Below are 19,217 nucleotides of genomic sequence, written 5' to 3' on the forward strand. Positions count from 1 at the left end.
AGGCAATTAACTGTATTTATGAGATTAGAGGAATGGGGGAGAGGTGTTCTCTCAAGCCAGCAGCTATTCACCTCCGAGGAAGGACTCTTCAGTTTGATGTCAAACCTGAGGGAAGTTGAGCTGTTTTTAAGGTCATTTCAGTTGTGGTGAAACTGAACAACTTGGACTTTTGGCAGAAAGACCCTGTGTGTTATTGCGAGATACAATCATCAGTGTAGAGGAATGTTTTGGTGGCGATTCAAATATGTAATTAACCGTTAGGTAAACAACGTTGTGCGTAGAGCCTCAGAAAAAAGTTGAAGACATGCACATTTTTACTACAGTCAGTATTTCATTCTTATGGTTTCACCGGTAATGTGGAAACTGTGGTAATACTTTTCATGTAACGACATGAGGTGAAATTAGGCCTATGAAACTCTGGCACCCTCTACCCATAATGCTTCTCCTCCTCCTCCTCTCTTGACGTCTTCTCCCAAACACATGTCAGTTGCACCACTTCGACATAAACAAGGAAACACTGGAGCGAGGCATGAGAGGGTTAGACACTTTGTCATTTGCCAGCTATGATTACAAGCCACGTCGAGCTATTGAGCTATTTAGTTTGAGCCAATGAAAACAGAGATACCTGGGAGTTTACACGGGAGGTGTGAGAAGCAACTCTACTCTCTCATTACCATCAGAGAAATGTCCATGGGGATCCTGCCTCAGGGAACAGATGTGTAATAGATAATGGTGCAGACATAATGGATGATTCACATAATGGATGATTCGTTGCAGGCAAGACAACAAAGTTGACACGGTGGCGCGGTCATGAGGCAACATACATTGCGCAACTCGAAGATGATTTTTTTTTTGTCTGCCTCATATGAATCATCAATGTTTACTGTTCAAAGGTAGTGCCTCTGGTTTGAACGTGACTATCGCTCTGTAAGGATATGACAATGTTAGGTAACTGAAGTCGTCTAAGGGCAGGCTTTTATTTCCCTACACCTGGAGGGATGAAGCTTCGTCTGACACTTTTAATTGGCTGAATCATTTTGTGGTTTGAGCTGTCAGGGCACACTGAAACCAGATGAGTCTCCCCAGGCCAGAGGCTCGGAGTGGGTCATTCACCATGGCTGTGGAGGTAGAGAGAGGATCCAACAGCAGGGAGAAAGACGAGAGGCCTTTAAAGGTGTGCTGACAAAGATATTATGAACAGAGAGACAATGAGGACGTGTATTGTAACAAACTATTCTCTCTCTGTCTCTTTCTGTCTCCCTCTCGGTCTCCCTCTCGGTCTGTCTGTCTGTCTGTCTCTCTCTCTCTCTCTCTCGCTCTCTCAGACACTCATGAAGTACACACATTCCAGACTAATGACACAACCTAGTAGACTACAGAGATATTACAGAAATAGCTTCCCAGACACATAATCATAAGCAGTATTATAAACAGCCACTCAGACACACACACACATCCTAACCAACTCGTACCCTACGATATCCACAGAGAGAACAGGAGCTGTGCTTATGCAGCAAATGCCACTTGACACACAGACAGAGAGACAGAAACACACACACACACACACAGAGCTATAGCCGCGGGAAGTAGAGGTGCTGTAGCTTCCCCTGAAACATCGGGGGTAAAATTGTACACAATTATAAGAGAGAAACACAGACACACATAGTAGTGCCAGGACAGAGGGTGACAAACAGTTAGGGAATGTCTGCCACATAGAGGGGGGGGCTTAAATCGAGGGCCCGCCTCCCGTTAGGTTGAGCCTGCTGTATTCAATTAGTCTGTATTCACCACATCATGAAAATAAATGTCCCTTTTCCTGACCTCCTCTCGGTCTCCTAGCCCCATCTCTATCATGATGTAGTTCGTCACACATGTTGTCCTCTGTGGTAGAGCATGGCACTTGCAATGCCACGATCGTGGGTTTGATCCCCGCTGTGGGCCACCCAACCGAATAATGTTTGCATGCATGCAACTTTGGATAGAAGTGTCTGCTGCTACATGGTATATTATATAATACTTCTCCTTTAGGGGCTCTCCTATTGTCTGATGGGTTATTGCTGTCTCAGCGATTAGCAACCACAACAGCAGACCGTCTTGTTCTCCCGGACTCCAACATCTGTCACGAGTTTCTGTCTCTCTGTCGGTCTCCCTTTCTCTCTCTCTCTGTTTCTTCATCCCAATGCTCCCATATCTAGTGAGATGGAGACAGGATCCCTGCATAGTGAGAGTAGTAATCAGAGCATTGGTTTCTTATTCGTCCTCGTATGACATCAGAGGGTGATGTCATCTGCCGAATTAGACACACAGTTCGAGTTGTCTACCACAGCCCTCTCTTGTCCCCAAAGAGACCCTACAAAGTACACCGCTTAATGTTCATTTTAAGCATACAGTGTGTGTGTGCCATCGGCAGGAAGGTGTGTGTGGGCGTCAGAAGTTGCATGTACTGTATAACTAATGATGCAGTACTTCTGATGTAATTTCCTATAGAGTTTCTATACGTTGGAACTGAGAGACAAAGGACAGAGATGATGTGCAAACTAGTTTGGAGACACATTTAAGCCATCTTGATAAACTATTCTGCCTGTCGCTATCTTTCCATCTCTCCGTCTTTTGCTTATTCTCTCAATCTTTCTCCCCCCTCTCTCAAATCTGTTCACTCCTTCTCAATCACTCTCCCCCAATTCCTTCCCTTCTTCCCCCTCTCCCTTCCTCTCTACAGTCTCACGCTAGAGAGGACGTGACAGTGTGAGAGGAGTGGAGGCTGTTTATCTCTTCCCCCTAACCTTGCCCAGATTCATCCTTTCCTTTTGCTGACTGCAGCAGACCACTGCCCCCCTCCAGTGTGTCAGTGTAGTGTGTCGAGGCCCCATTGCTAATGTGTAGATTTATCCTCCATGAGGTTTGGATCCCATGCGGCATGATCCCCTATGGCTCACCTCAACTCCAACACTGTTTAAGAGTGTGAGGGTCTTGCGGTTGTGGAGAGAGTTGGGTTTAAGGACAGGGGGGATGCAAACAATGTAACCACCACCAGCTGTGGCAATAGAACATAATTGGCAAAGCATTTCCTATACCCCTGTTGTCATAGCAACGGGTGAAAGGGAGGGCAAAGGGGTGATTTTGCTGACCTTGGGGGTCCTTGGCAACACACTGCTGGACGGTAAGCGTCGTCTTCTAGGCGCAAGATGCACGGGGCAGGAAGTTTGGGGACTGTTTTCTAGGCCAAAGGCTACAACCATTTCCTGTTGTTGGTCTGGTCACTGCCTTCTCAGGCCTGGGGTCGATGGGCCCTGTGTTGGTTACCCTGCTCACTGTCAAAATACAATGTTATCACTCCAGTATGAGCCACACAAAAGCTGAAACTGTTTGGGAAAGCCCATGTGTACATTACACTCTTAGAAATAAATGTGCAAGTTGGGACCAAATACGATTCTTGAGAGCGATGCCATAGGGAACCATTTTAGGGTCTCTGAAGAACCATACATGTGATGGTTCTTTGAAGAACTGTTAAGTATACTCCCTCCCCGGCGCTCTAGGTCACTAGGCTGCTCATGATGGCGCACACCTGTCATCATCGTTACACGCACCTGCGTGTCATCAGACTCCCCTGGACTCCATCAGCTCCTTGATTACCTTCCCTATGAATGTCACTCCCTTTGGTTCCTTCCCCAGGCGTTGTTGTTTCTCTGTCAGTTTCATGTCGGTGCGCTGTTCGTGTTTCTTGTCTGGTTCATGTTTGTTTATTTATTTATTAAACGTATTCTCTCCCTGAACTAGCTTCCCAACTCTCAGCGTATATCATTACAAAAATCCAGAACGAGAAATGTTTATGCTCTTCAGGACCAGAATTGAATAGGTGGTTTTTAACCTTATTTGCATACATCCCAGGGTGCATTTCAAGTGAATTTTCGAGTTAACAGGCAACTATACATGGACAACTACCCACAAATACAGGTGGGAAAAGGGCTACCTAAGTATGGTTCTCAATCAGAGACAACGATAGACAGCTGCCTCTGATTGAGAACCACACCCGGCCAAACACACAGAAATACAAATCATAGAAAAAGGGGACATAGAATGCCCACCCAAATCACACCCTGACCAAACCAAAATAGAGACATAATAAAGCTCTCTACGGTCAGGGCGTGACAGTGACAGAGACATGGTTGTTGCATTCATTCATTTTCAGTCCTGTGGCTTTCATCAAGTGAGATCCTAAGTGAATGAGGGTGTCATCAAAATGTATTTATTAAGACAATACAATACAATACATACTTCAAAAGGCATTTTTTTGAGTGCCTGGTTTTAGCCTAACACAGTGGACTGAAACTCATAGTTTACAGGCCACACCAGGCCTGCAAGACACATTCTGTTGGCTCGCAAAGTGATGTGTAATTCCTATTCAGCCAAAGTGGGGATATCCAGCATTTTGAATGTTTATTCCACAGCAACCTGCATTCAGAATGACTGCCAGGGTCGGGAAGACTAAGATATGAGACTGCCTTAAACATCTAAATTGGAACAACCATTTCTGTAACAGGTGCAATAAGTCCAAGTAACAGATTGGAATAGTTTAGAAAAATGTAGAAGATTAATTAGTCCATCAATGTAAAAAAAAAAACATATATCTTGAAACAAACAATTGTAAAAATCAACCTGCAATAGCACATGCTGGGAAATATGATAATGATGGGCAAGGTTTTGGTTCAACTCTGGTTATTAACACCGACACTGAGCTTCTTTTACACCACTGCATTTTGAATCATCAGGATGATGTGGCAGTTGACACTTTGCTTCTTGAAAGTCCAACATCTTGAAAACTTGACTACTGGCATGCAAGACATTTTGGGACTGTATTAACAGTGAAATACGTACCAACGTGTTGTTTTTGAAAGGAGTTTTCCTTATGAAGGAACCTTATGAGCTGAGGAAGAACCATTTAAGAATGTTTCTTTTTTTCTGTGTAGGGAAACGGGATGGTAATGGTAAAAATGCTTCCAAGACCCAGAGTTCTCTCTGAATGAGATCATTACTGATTGTTCTTATCTGCTCTCGAGATTCTAATGTAAAACACGACACTAATCATTTTATGTGCTTGGAAAGCTAGTTTTTGAAGGAACGTTGTCCTAGATATTTTTTTCCCCAGAGCATTCATTGCATTAGAAGATAATCAGCTTTTCAACTTCCATCTTGAGGAAGAAGTTGCACATAGGGAAAGGAATTTGGACACCAGTGATGTTAACTTAAGTAACAAGAACAGCTACAGCTGGATTGTTGCGTCACTTGTTCTTGAAATGGCAAATGGCAGAGTACCAAATTACATAGCCACTTCTACTGACACTGTTCCCCATACTTCTGCCTAACTACAGCCTCTGTTAGAGGCCTGTAATATTCTCAGCTGAAACAGGCCTAGAACTAGTGACTAGCAGCTGTGTGTGTTCCCTAGCATGTGCTCTGACTCATCCAGTGTCTCACTGGATCACGTGACTCATCCAGGTGACCTACGCAATCCTGCTCCCTCCTCAGGGATGTTCAGCTGCCATTTTAAAATCCAAAAACCCCTCCAGCAGCTCACTCACTCACCTTATCAGTCCAGCCAATCTGTCACAGCTCGGCTGTTGCTACAAGTCTGGTGTGACGACTGGTTGCCCACGGCAGGTGTCTGACAGGGTGATTAGTCAAAGGGCCAATCCCTGGCTTCCCAGGGTGATAGGTGACCTGTACTGGGAAGCAGGTGTGTCTGTGTAAATCACTGGGTACAGTAGTCACCTGAGGGCTGTCACTCATCATAGTGGGGATGGAGCCCTGGGCAGTTAAACAGCTATGGGCCAATGCCAATGGCCAGACAAGGGTAATTAAGAGTAACATGAGCCTGCGTTCCTCGTCCATTTGCGGTCTCCTCTCCTCTGAGCCGGACAGTGCTAGCTGCTAGCAGTAACGAGGCTCATAGGTCCAGGCAGGGGCCAGAAATCACCTCAGCGTATATGTAGGTCACCGGCATGCGTGTGGCTTTGGCTGGGATCCGGCCTAATCTAAGGGCTTTTGCTCCAGTCAACCACTTTCATCTGTGGTGGAGATGGAGCGTGTGTTTGTAGCCCTCCACTCTGCGGCTGGTGGTTTAGGTTTAGCAAGGCTGGCTGGCTGCAGAGATGCTGGCTGTAGTCCTGTGATATTTCAACCAAGTGGAATGAATGATATTCTAACTCCGGGGGCCAGAGATTCCTCTCTTTAATCACCATTGCTGCTGTTCCTTTAGATCTCGCTCTGTACTGTGAGGTGCATATTAAAAAGTTATATCTAAGACCATATGGACCTGTTAGAGTAGTATTGTTGCATGGTGAAATATGTAGCCTTTCCTCTCCTTCAACGCCTGTCCTGTACAATTCTCCTACCCTCTTTCCTCCTTGATAAACGATTCAGCAGCTTCAGAGCGAGCAGGCCAGTCGTTGAAACAATGAAAAACCATCTTAATGACTTCTGTTTGGCTTCCCTCCCCTGGCCTAGAATGGGACGCAGGATTCTCTGGAAAGTTTGACTGTTGGGTTTGAAAGGCTCTGCATGGCTAAGACGCCAGTCGCCCATCAAGGCATCTGCAGACCCCCTCTGGCTCAGCTTCCTGCTATCTTTCTGTTTCGGCCCAAGATGCACTGTAGTGGAGCATCATGGGATGGCATTTTGTTCAGCTGTATCTGAACTCCAGAATGTTCTGTAGAATCACTTAGAGTTTTTAGCTGTCTGCTGCAAATTCCGTCTGGTCGTCAGAGTCAGACTGGGTTGGATGCGTCAATGTGACCTGCTGGGCCTTCAACAGTAATGATATGGGAAACGGTTCCACATGGCTGAAGTGTGTGATTATTATCAATGGAAAAAGTAGATGACTCTTGATATTGCAATAGTAAATCAAAGACGGGATTTGATAACATAACAGATCAAGGAGCATAGAATATGGCCATCATGTGGAGCTAAAGTAGTCAGCATCATTTATTGACAAAGCACGGTGACCCTTTGACATTCCATGACCCCCCCCCAGCATGGGTATCCACTCCACTGTGTTTGCTGGCTCCTGGTTTGAAGAGAAAATGTGACTCAAGAATTTCTCACTGTGGCACCAAAGACTCACGTGAACGGCGCAAACACGACATTTCTGTTTATCTTCCCAGAACAAACCTTGTGCCCACGCAGACAGGAAAACACCTGGTCAGTCTGCTCCTTTTGAAAGCAGGGATGTGGTGTTTGTTTGTGTCAGGGTCAGATGTGTCTTTGGAATGTCTCATGCTTCCCCTCTTCTGCCTTTTCTCCCCAACACTCTCGTTATGCGCTTAGAGGGTCTCTGGGCATTGCATGTGTTTGTGTTCAGTTGGGAGCGACTGAATGTGCATGTTGGGCTTCAGCGTCTAAGCACATACAGTGTTCACTACGACAAGAGTGTGCACTTTTGTTTGACAACAGCCTACTAAAGTGCAAATATGGGACCTAAACAATGTGGGTCTTTAGTATCATAGTGTTTCAATGAGCGTGGAGTTCTGTGCATGTGCAGACACAAGAACAGTGGCTTGGCTCTGGATAGCAAACAACTTATGTCTCAGAATGTGTGGTTTCTGTTACCCTTGAGCAAGATCCTTCATCCGCACTGCTAGAGCAGACCCCAGGTGTGGGAATGAATATTTGTAATACAATAATACAAATGTGGGTTGTGCTGCTAAACTGCATGATATTGATTGGAATAAATCATGGCAATTTGGGAATATGAGGCAATTTAGTCTATGGGGCAATTTCAGATGTGTTCAAACTCTCATGTAGAATGAAAAGCTCATATGATAAACAATTCATTTTTATCAGAATTTGTTTGTTTTTTACACGGCTGTTTTTTGGTCACTACCTTATTATATAGGAGTAAAGACAAGTACATTAAAATGACAGAGTACTGTAAGTCAATACAAAACAGTGACTGCTGTTAGTACTGTGCAAGTACGGGTAGGCTAAAAGAACAACTTAATGTTTAGTGTTCCTATAATGACAGTAGTCAAATGAATTCAAAGGAATAAATTATACTGTTTTTATAGGCCAAGCCAACACTATACTTTTTTATTGTATCCATATCATGTTTACTAGGTGAAGCCCCACATGGTTTCCTGACGTGTCCATGACAACCTTCTGTGTTGTTGGTAATTAAATACCTGTGCAGATGCCGGAGTACATGAGTTGACTGTGGGAGCCCCAGGCTATGAGTGAGGACTCACATCATTTCACCTAGTTTATGTTGCTATGTCTGAACCGTGACTGACTCACATCATATTAGGAGGATTTCGCAACTATAGGCTTTTTGTGTTTCAGGGGAAGATTAATATTTTATATATATTTTGTGATTTTTTTTATTTTACATACTGTATATTAAGTAGACACTTAAATGATCTGAAGCATAATCTTTCATCTTAAAATGTAGATTTAGTGTTTATTATGTAAAGCATATGGATTTCACTCTTTTAAAATGTTTTTGCCTTGTCTCACAACTAGACTTTTAATATTCTGTTAAATATTACATTTAGCAAAATTCTGATCATTTGAAAATATGTAATGCACCTGTTTACAAAAATACCATATAGATATTTGATGTGCATAAGCCGTTTGTTACTTTCTTTAAAAACAATACTGTCGTCTCACAGTATTGTGTCATGACCATCACTCTGAACAAAATGATTCATTCACACACAAACTGGTAAGTGACTGAGGAGAACAAGGACAAGGAGAGTGTATGATATTATATTTCCACGTATCAAATGACAGCGGATCATATTAACCAAGTAAACCTTACTACCTGGCAGTCAAATCCCAAAAGGGTGCAAATTGTCATTACAAACACTCATTACTAAAACAGAATGTGTCTGTAATGACGATTTCCAGGTTATTGCCATCAGAAAGTAGCAACTTTTTGTATAACTTTTGTATAAAATGGGTATACCCCTGCTCAATACTGCGTATCAAATGATACAGTATTTTACTGTCTTTATAGCAATCAGTGATATTGTAGATATCCTTTTTCACCCACTAATGCAATTTAACATTACCCTGTTATTACTGCCACACAGTCATTACCACCCATGGCTGCCAGGGGGCCCCCAACCCCAAAAATGTAATAAAATACACTGCACTTTAATAACAAATGGGCCTCACAATGGGCCTCCGGATATCGTCATGGTATTTCTGTGCTTTCAAATTGCCATCGATAAAATGTAAAAGTGTTCGTTGTCCGTAGCTTATGCCTGCCCATACAGTAACCCCACCGCCACCATGGGGCAGTCTGTTCACAACGTTGACATCAGCAAACCACTCGCCCATACGATGACGTATACATGGTCTGTGGTTGTGAGGCCGGGTTGGACGTACTACCAAATTCTCTAAAACTGCTTACTGTAGAGAAATTAACATTAAATTATCTGGTAACACCTCTGGTGGACATTCCTGCAGTCAGCATGCCAATTGCACACTCCCTCAAACCTTGAGACATCTGTGACATCTGTGGCACTGCACATTTTAGAGTGGTATTTTATTGTCCCAAACACAAGGTGCACCTGTGTAATGATCATGCTGTTTTATCAACTTCTTGATATGCCACACCTGTCCGGTGGATGGATTATCTTGGCAAAGCAGAAATCATCACTAAAAGGGATGTAAACAAATTTGAGCACAAAATTTGAGAGAAAAGCCTTTTGTGCTTATGGAACATTTCTGGGATCTTTTATTTCAGATCATGAAACATGGGACCAACACTTTACATGTTTAATTTTTATTGTTTTGTATCTGTGACCAACACATGCATGTCTGTATTTCCAGTCATGTGAAATCTATAGATTAGGGCCTAATTTATTTATTTCAATTGACTGATTTCCTCATATGAACTGTAACTCAGTAATATATATATATATACAGTTTATAAAAAGAAATTGTGGGGGTCTCAACTTACTATTGAGAGTAGAAATAGTACAATAAACCATGTGCAATTTCAAAAGTTGGTTGTGCATCAGCAGTTTTTCTCTGGTTATGTCAGAAGTGTTGGTGCAAATGCTAGCTTGCCACAGGCCGGCGGCCCTGCTGATTTCTGCGACGTGAATAGACAGAAATCGCCAGTGTTGGGGAGTAGTGAACTACATGTAGTTCAGCTAGTAATTTAACTACATTTTGCAGTACCTTGGTGGTAGTTGAACTCATTTCAAATCTAGGTAGTGTTTTCAGTAGTTAAGTTCTTTTTTTTTGCTATGTAGCAGTGGTAGTTAACTACTGGAACTTATTCAAGCCCATTCCCGCCACCCCGATCATTTTTAAATGTCAATACTATCACAACATTTTGGACACTATCTCTGAATTTTTAGACACTAAGTCAAAATTTAGAGATACTAACTTGACATTTTGAGATACAAACTTGAAATTTCCCAGGTAATTTTGAGATAGTAGAATGTACAGGATATGTTTCTTCATTTGTTGTAGCATTATGTGTCGATTTTCATCTAGCCACGTTGCAGAGATACGCACAGCAGGTAAACGTGTGGCAAACTGCCATTTGCCTCAATACTTTTGATCAGATGGCAGTTGATCACACTGAAGCACAGATTAATTGTGCACACGTTGCAAATCAGCCTAAACAACAGTACTTTGTCCCTATTTTCAATGATTTTGCATCAATATTTTGTACTAAACCTAATTTAAAAAAAGTGTTGGGGCATATGCCAGCTCGCCAGCCCCCACATAATGCCACTAATGAAGAAACATATCCTATAAATATATATCTCCACATTTCAAGTTTGTATCTAAAAATGTTGAGTCAGTATCGCACCTATGAAACCAGCACACAATGTTACAAATTAAGAAACATGTGTGATCTACTGTCAAACATTTTACATAATATCTCAAAATGCTGACGAAGTACCTACACAATTAGACTTATGTATCTCATAATTTTGACTTAGTATATCAAAATGTTGTCTTGCGTATCTCTTAAAACTTTTTTAAAAATGTTTTGATGCTGAGTATTTTTCTAATTTAGTGGAGATTTTGTTTTTGTTTAAAACATTTTTTGGGGGTATTCTGATGTATCAGGGGGTGCTGCAGCACCCTCAGCACCCCTAATCCCCGCGGCTATGCACACAGGCCTACGATTCGACACTTCACTTACTATAATACTATTAGTGTATCTGTAATGTAGTACTGGCAATTAGAGACGTTCGCGACGCCTTTTCAAGGAGGAACGAACGGAAAACCATATATGTGCTTGAGTTTTCAGAGGCGGTGGGAAATCGGACTTTTCCTCGGCTCGGTGTACTTTGATTATACCCCTTCACTTTCACTAGTGCTGGGTGATATATGTTGAAGAGACCTTGAGCTACATTGATGTGCCACATTTTCCCGGGATTGTCATACAATTGCGAACGCGGATGTGAAACCGTTACTTTATGGGGATGATCCATCAGGTGAAGAAGCAGTGATTCAAGCCAAAGGGGATGGTTCTTGGCATCAAGCACCAAGCGAGGCTTGTGCCAAGAAGGGGGAAGACCAAGAATTGAAAGCGGAGTTTAATTTCTCGTTTTTTGGAGCTCTTGTGTGCGGAAGACACCGGAATAAAACTGTTTTCCTTTTAGGGAAACGCGTTATCCACCCCAAAGCGTCCGGACTGTGTGATAAATCAACAACATAGCAGAGTGACAAAGAACAGGTTGAGTCAAAGGAGTTTATCGGGCTGCGGTTGGAAGAGGAACACTGATCAAGACAGCAGTACAGCGGCACAGGTTTTCATGTCTCCTCTCCACACACCTGTAAAGGTAAGTTTATGCTCTCTATAATTACGCATTATTAGATGATAATGCCAAGTGATTTATTTAGTTTCACCACAGGATGACAACATCGCATGTTTAACACCGGCGGACAAACCTATGATAAAAATGATGTTTATGTTTTTAGTTTTTCTGTTTTCTGTACATGTTATTAATAGCTATCCCCTCAATCGACGTACATTAGGCTTAATGTTTCATGTTATTAATGGCACGTGTTTGTCTGCCACAAAGTGAATGAGGATAGCCTTTGTATAGCAGATAAGACACAGACAGTACAGTATAGGGTGTTACTGATCATATACATGATTTACTGGTGTAATAATAACAAACTGTCTGAGCATGTCAAACAAAACGAATTCATGTGACTGAATACCGGGCAGCCACATTGATTCATTGGTAGCATATTCTAATTAGTGCGCAGAGACAGTTTAATAAAAAATAGTTTTTTTGGCGACAGTAACATTTCTGTAGCTGTTCACCATAATCTTCACCACAATTTCAAGTGTTTAAATGAGTCTTTCTTTGCCGGTTTTGATTGCCTGCACCCCGCCCTTTTGCCAAAACCGCACTTTAGCCTAGAGTACTGCAAGCAGGAAAATGTCCAAGATCTCACTCAGAGATGCTGAAACAATGTACTCATTGCGGACTTTTGGGTCTGGTTTCCTGGACAGAGATTAAGCCTATAGTCCTGGACTAAAAATAACTTTAAATGGAAATGATCCTTAAAGTCGCTCAGGAGGTGCCCTCTTGCTCGACAAAACATGAAGTTCTCCAGCAAATCAACTGGAAAGTCATCTATCCAGAGTGGACAAATAAAACATCTCATGATCCCTTACGATTTTAATTAAAGCCATGAAGACTCTATTAAATGACTAGAGGGGCTATGTCATAATCCATCACAATGCCATAATGGGGCAAAAATGGCAGCCATCTAATTGCAAATGAATGGCAGTAGAGACATAGGGGATGCATTTCCTGCTTTTACTTATGCAGAAAAATAAAAGTAAGGCATGTGATGTATCAGTATTGGTGTAATAGAATTATAGTCAATCTAGAATATTGTCATTTACAGTTGAAGTCGGAAGTTACACTTAGGTTGGAGTCATTAAGATTTGTTTTTCAACCACTCCACAAATGTATTGTTAAACACACTATAGTTTTGGCAAGTCGGTTAGGACATCTACTTTGTGCATGACACAAGTCATTTTTCCAACAATTGTTTACAGACAGATTATTTCACTTATAATTCACTGTAATCACAATTCCAGTGGGTCAGAAGTTTACATTCACTAAGTTGACTGTGTCTTTAAACAGCTTGAGAAACTACAGAAACTTTTTTAACAGCTTGAGAATCTCCAGAAAATGATGTCATGGCTTTAGAAGCTTCTAAAAGGCAAATTGACATAATTTGAGTCAATTGGAGGTGTCCCTGTGGATGTATTTCAAGGCCTACCTTCAAACTCAGTGCCACTGCTTGACATCATGGGAAAATCAAAAGAAATCAACCAAGACCTCAGAAAAAAATGGTAGACCTCCACAAGTCTGGTTCATCATTGGGAGCAATTTCCAATGAAACGTTCATCTGTACAAACAATAGCATGCAAGTATAACCACCATGGGACCACACAACCGTCATATTGCTCAGGAAGGAGACGCGTTCTGTCTCCTAGAGATGAACATACTTTGGTGCGAAAAGTGCAAATCAATCCCAGAACAACAGCAAAGGACCTTGTGAAGATGCTGTAGGAAACAGGTACAAAAGTATCTATATCCACAATAAAACACTTTCTATATCGACATAACCTGAAAGGCCGCTCAGCAAGGAAAAAGCCACTGCTCAATAACTGCCATAAAAAAGCCAGACTACGGTTTGCAACTGCACATGGGGACAAAGATTGTACTTTTTGGAGAAATGTCCTCTGGTCTGATGAAACAAAAGTAGAACTGTTTGGCCATAATGACCATGGTTATGTTTGGAGGAAAAAGGGGGAGGCTTGCAAGCTGAAAAACACCATCCCAACCATGTAGCACGGTGGTGGCAGCATCATGTTGTGGGGGTGCTTTGCTGCAGGAGGGACTGGTGCACTTCACAAAATAGATGGCTTCATGAGGAGGGAAATGATGTGGATATATTGAAGCAACATCTCAAGACATCAGTCATGAAGTTGAAGCTTGGTCGCAAATGGGTCTTCCGAATAGACAATGACCTGAAGCATACTTCCAAAGTTGTGGCAAAATGGCTTATGGACAACAAAGTCAAGATATTGGAGTGGCCATCACAAAGCCCTGACTTCAATCCCATAGAAAATTTGTGGGCAGAACTGAAAAAGTGTGCGCGAGCAAGGAGGCCTACAAACCTGACTCAGTTACACTAGCTCTGTTAGGAGGAATGGGACAAAATTCACCCAACTTATTGTGGGAAGCTTGTGGAAGGTTACCCGAAAAGTTTGACCCAAGTTAAACAATTTAAAAGCAATGCTACCAAATACTAATTGAATGTATGTAAACTTCTGACCCACTGGGAATGTGATGAAATAAATTAAAGCTGAAAGAAATCCTTCTCTCTACTATAATTCAACATTTCACATTTTTAAAATAAAGCGGTGATCCTAACTGACCTAAGACAGGGAATTTTTACTAGGATTAAATGTCAGGAAATGTGAAAAACTGAGTTTAAATGTATTTGGCTAAGGTGTATGTAAAACTTCCCACTTCAACTGTAATTATAAATAAAATGTATACCGTTTTTAATTAAAAAAATTAAAAACACATTTACAGTATACATAGCCTCTACAATATATTTATAGTATGGCATTGTGGGTACTTGTTTCTGATTGAATTCAATGGCTATAGTTCATTCCTATTGTACATGTTCTATGTTTCAGCTGCTTTTAAAAACATTATTGGCATTGTTGCATTCGATTTTCATAATAGTGAGCTAGGACTGATAGTTTGGTTAGCTAAACAAGCAAGTCTGTTTGTTTGGTTACCCAGGCAACTACTGTAGCTATCTAGTAAACTCGCCATCTACTTCAGTGGATGTTGAACACATTTCTACCAGCAAATAAACACATTTCTAGCGTTGACATGTGTTCAATTATGGCAGTGGTATAAAAGGGATAATCATCTTGGCGCTCTATCTGTTCTCTGGAAAAGAATGCAACTCCTTGGAAGATTAGTTCCGAATCCGCTAGCAAGTGGTTGAACACACCTTCCATGTCGTTCATTATTTTGCATAGAGTGCATGACCCCTAGTTGATTATCCCTTACGTAAACAGACCGTAAATGTCTCAGATTTTGTTTTCTCGGAAAGTTGTGAGTCCTTATTATATGATACAATATCATTACTTGTTACATTTACAACTTCTCTAAGTCCTATCGTAACTGAATCGAGCCAGTGTATGGCTGTAGAGATTGACTGCGTTGTTTGAATAGAGTGTTAGCGTATTGGCAGTTCATTTGAAAAAATGTATGGAATCATTCCTCTAAAACTGACAGGCTAGCTAGATAACACACATACAAAGCAATCATTTTTTTTCACTTTCAATGTTTTACACAATATCTTATCACAGCACTGGCAAACCAACTCCCTGACCAAGATGGCTGACCTTTGGACCATGATAAGAAGGTTCATGTCCATTCTAGTATTCTAATGCCTAATTCTGTGATTGAACACCCCTTATTAGTCATGGGAGAGATCCCTATCATGGCAGGAAAAGAGAGTGAAGTCTGAATAAGTGTAGTAATACTTTAATCTGAAACAACCACAGTCATATTTATAGTCAACCAGGATGAATTCATCTCAGCCAGGTTTTAAGCGGGGGATCAACTGGTTGGAGCTATTTTCAGGGGAACATCCTTCCTTCAATGTCACTCACTGCCAATATAAAGATTTCCCCTGCAAACATGGTGTGTGTGTATATGCACCTATTCAATAGCAAACACAGATTATTCACTGGCACTGGACTGAACTGAATTTTAATTCTTTGTCTTCTTTGACAAGCCTTCTGAAGATCTTTGTTGGAGGATTTCCAAACGTGCAATTCCTAATTATCGTTTGTGAATCCCTCCAACACAAACGTTTTTCACAACTGTGTTTTTTTCTGTCTCTGACTTACAATGCATTTGGAAAGTTTTCAGACCCCTTGACTTTTTGCACATTTTGTTACGTTACAGCCTTATTCTAAAATTGATTAAATTGTTCTTTTTTTTACTGATCAATCTACACACAATACCCCATAATGAAAAAGCAAAAACATGTTTTTAGATGTTTTTGCAAATTTATAAAAATAAATATATATATATATATAAATATATCACATTAACATAAATATTCAGACCCTTTACCCAGTACTTTGTTAAAGCACCTTTGGCAGCAATTACAGCCTCGAGTTTTCTTAGGTATGACGCTACAAGCTTGGCACACCTGTATTTGGGGAGTGTCTCCCATTCTTCTCTGCAGATCCTCTCAAGCTCTGTCAGGTTGGATGGAGAGCATAGCTGCACAGCTATTTTCGGGTCTCTCCAGAGATGTTAGATCGGGTTCAGGTCCGGGCGCTGGCTGGGCCACTCAAGGACATTCAGAGACTTGTCCCGAAAACACTCCTGCGTTGCCTTGGTTGTGTTCTTCAAATCAAATCAAATCAAATTTTATTTGTCACATACACATGGTTAGCAGATGTTAATGCGAGTGTAGCGAAATGCTTGTGCTTCTAGTTCCTTAGGGTCATTGTCCTGTTGGACGATGAACCTTCGCCCCAGTCTGAGGTCCTGAGCACTCTGGAGCAGGTTTTCATCAAGGATCTCTCTGTACTTTGCTCCGTTCATCTTTCCCTCAATCCTGACTATACCAGTTCCTGATGTTAAAAGCCATCCCCACAGCATGATGCTGCCAGCACCATGCTACACCATAGGCATGGTGCCAGGTTTCCTCCAGACTTGACACTTAACATCAAGACCAAAAATTTCAATCTTGTTTTCATCAGAGCAGAGAATCTTGTTATTCATGGTCTGGGAGTCTTTTAAGTGCCTTTTTTTTGGCAAACTCCAAGCAGGCTGTCGTGCCTTTTACTGATGAGTGGCTTCTGTCTGGCCACTCTACCATAAAGGCCTGATTGGTGCAGTGCTGCAGAGATGGTTGTCCTTCTGGAAGGTTCTCCCATCTCCACAGAGGAACTCTGGAGTTCTGTTAGAGTGACCATCGGGTTCTTGGTCAACTCCCTGACCAAGGCCCTTCTCCCCCGATTGCTCAGTTTGGCCTGGCTGCCAGCTCAAGGAAGAGTCTTGGTGGTTCCAAACTCAGTCCAATAAGAATGATGGAGGCCACTGTGTCCTTGGGGACCTTCAATGCTGCATACATTTTTGGTACCCATCCCCAGATCTGTGATTCAACACAATCCTGTCTTGGAGCTCTACAGACAATTCCTTTTGACCTCATGGCTTGGTTTGTGCTCTGACATTCACTGTCAACTGTGGGACCTTATAGAGACAGGTGTGTGCCTTTCCAAATCATGTCCAATCAATTGAATTTACCACAGGTGGACTCCAAGTTGTAGAAACATCTCAAGGATGATCAATAGAAACAGGATGCACCTGAGCTCAATTTCGAGTCTCATAGCAAAGGGGTTCTCTTTTCTATTTTTAATACATTTGCAAAATGTTTTTAAAAAATGTTTTCACTTTGTCATTATGGGGTATTGTTTGTAGATTGATGAGGACATTTAACAAATAAAATAAAAACATTTTAGAATAAGGCTGTAACGTAACAAGATGTGGATAAAGGAAAGGGGTCTGAATACTTTCCTATTGCACTGTATTTTGAACATGGCCGTGTAGCGTGACCTTATACATAACCTTAGAGCTGGACTGAAGCTGGAGTCTTGGGGGAGAAAGGGTATTGTTTGGCTTTTTGGACCATATCAAATGGAAGAATGGGAAATAGGAATTGGCCATGGAATCTGAACGGAGAAACAGGATGCGACCCAAACCCTCCCTCGCCCTCTCTGAGTGTTCAGGCCACTGCAGTCTGGAGCTTAAATGCCAATAAGTCCTGTTTGCTTTGAAAGATGGCATTCCGTTCCTTCCTCAGCCCAGTTCCATCCTTTTTGTAATAGAAACAGACCACTCTCTTTCAGCAACTTGTCCTCTCTTCGTTCCCCCTAACCCCCTAACTTCAGGAGTGTGAACCCCCTTCCTCCAAATGCTCAGAGGGAATAGGCTTAATCCCCATTTCCTCCTGAAGGAATTTGGACTGATGAGCTTCCCAGCTCTGTGCAAATGGGTCCCCCAGCAGAAGTAAAGAGAGAGCCAGCCAATACCAGTAGGGCACATTTGAATATACAGCACAGCCAGAAACCTGCACACAACAATGCAGTCTTGGCTTTGGTCTCTAGATTTTTATTAGATCAGTGATGTATGGAGACAGAAGTACAGTATGTGTCTCATTGGTCTATGTGGGTTTACCTGCCTATGATGAAAGTATGTTCTTTGAATTGCAAGATATGGTGATCTGTATATTGTGACTGTCTGACACTCCTTTGTTTTGTCCATTGGAGCTGACACACTCGGCTCTGATTTGTCGGTCACTTTTTAGGACTCTCTAAATCCTAAATGCACAATAATAGTAGAGTATTTGTTTGGGACAGAGAAATAACTACCATATTCCTCAATGCTGTTCAGAATGAGCTCGAGCGGCGACAGTGAGAGAACGGGATACTCAGAATGAGCTCTAGCGGCGACAGTGAGAGAACGGGATACTCAGAATGAGCTCTAGCGGCGACAGTGAGAGAACGGGATACTCAGAATGAGCTCTAGCGGCGACAGTGAGAGAACGGGATACTCAGAATGAGCTCTAGCGGCGACAGTGAGAGGGAGGAGAGAGAGAGTGATGTGTTCACTGTGATTTGATAAGCCGTTTAGTTTTTTCTTAGAGGCAGCTGTGTGTTATGTGATTTTATTCCCATGTAAAGGTGTGTATATTGTGGGTGTGTGTGGCTGTGAATGTGTTCCTCTGTCTGTCAGGTGACTCAGGACCAGACCGTCTCTTGGGAGTGTTTTCCATGAGTCATCAATCCCACCTCTCCCTCTCATGCACACACATACATGTGTCTCCTCCCATGGGTCCAAGGCCCCCACTATTTCCTTGCAACGCCTTCATTGTAAATACCCCGTCTCCCCATCCACAGTACTCCAACTTTCAGCCCCATCTCCCTCTCAATACCTCTTCATCTCCCTCCCAATACCTCTTCATCTCCCTCCCAATACCTCTTCATCTCACTCCAAATACCTCTTCATCTCCCTTCCAATAACTTTTCCTCTCCCTCCCAATACCTCTTCATCTCCCTCCCAATACCTCTTCATCTTACTCCAAATACCTCTTCATCTCCCTTCCAATAA

At 42.1% G+C, this 19,217-nt stretch overlaps 1 protein-coding gene across 2 annotated transcripts in view; it reads left to right on the plus strand.

Moving 5' to 3' along the window:
- The first annotated feature begins 11,269 nt into the window (after positions 1 to 11,269).
- plekhg2 (pleckstrin homology domain containing, family G (with RhoGef domain) member 2) overlaps positions 11,270 to 19,217 on the plus strand; it is a 60,861-nt gene continuing 52,913 nt past the window's right edge. For both annotated transcript variants that reach the window (XM_052524916.1, XM_052524920.1), the window contains exon 1: positions 11,270 to 11,810. The gene's annotated coding sequence lies outside the window, so the exon portion shown is untranslated. The remainder of the gene's footprint in view (positions 11,811 to 19,217) is intronic.

Source organism: Oncorhynchus keta, chromosome 1 (assembly GCF_023373465.1).
Source record: "Oncorhynchus keta strain PuntledgeMale-10-30-2019 chromosome 1, Oket_V2, whole genome shotgun sequence".
In the NCBI taxonomy this organism is placed as follows: domain Eukaryota; kingdom Metazoa; phylum Chordata; class Actinopteri; order Salmoniformes; family Salmonidae; genus Oncorhynchus; species Oncorhynchus keta.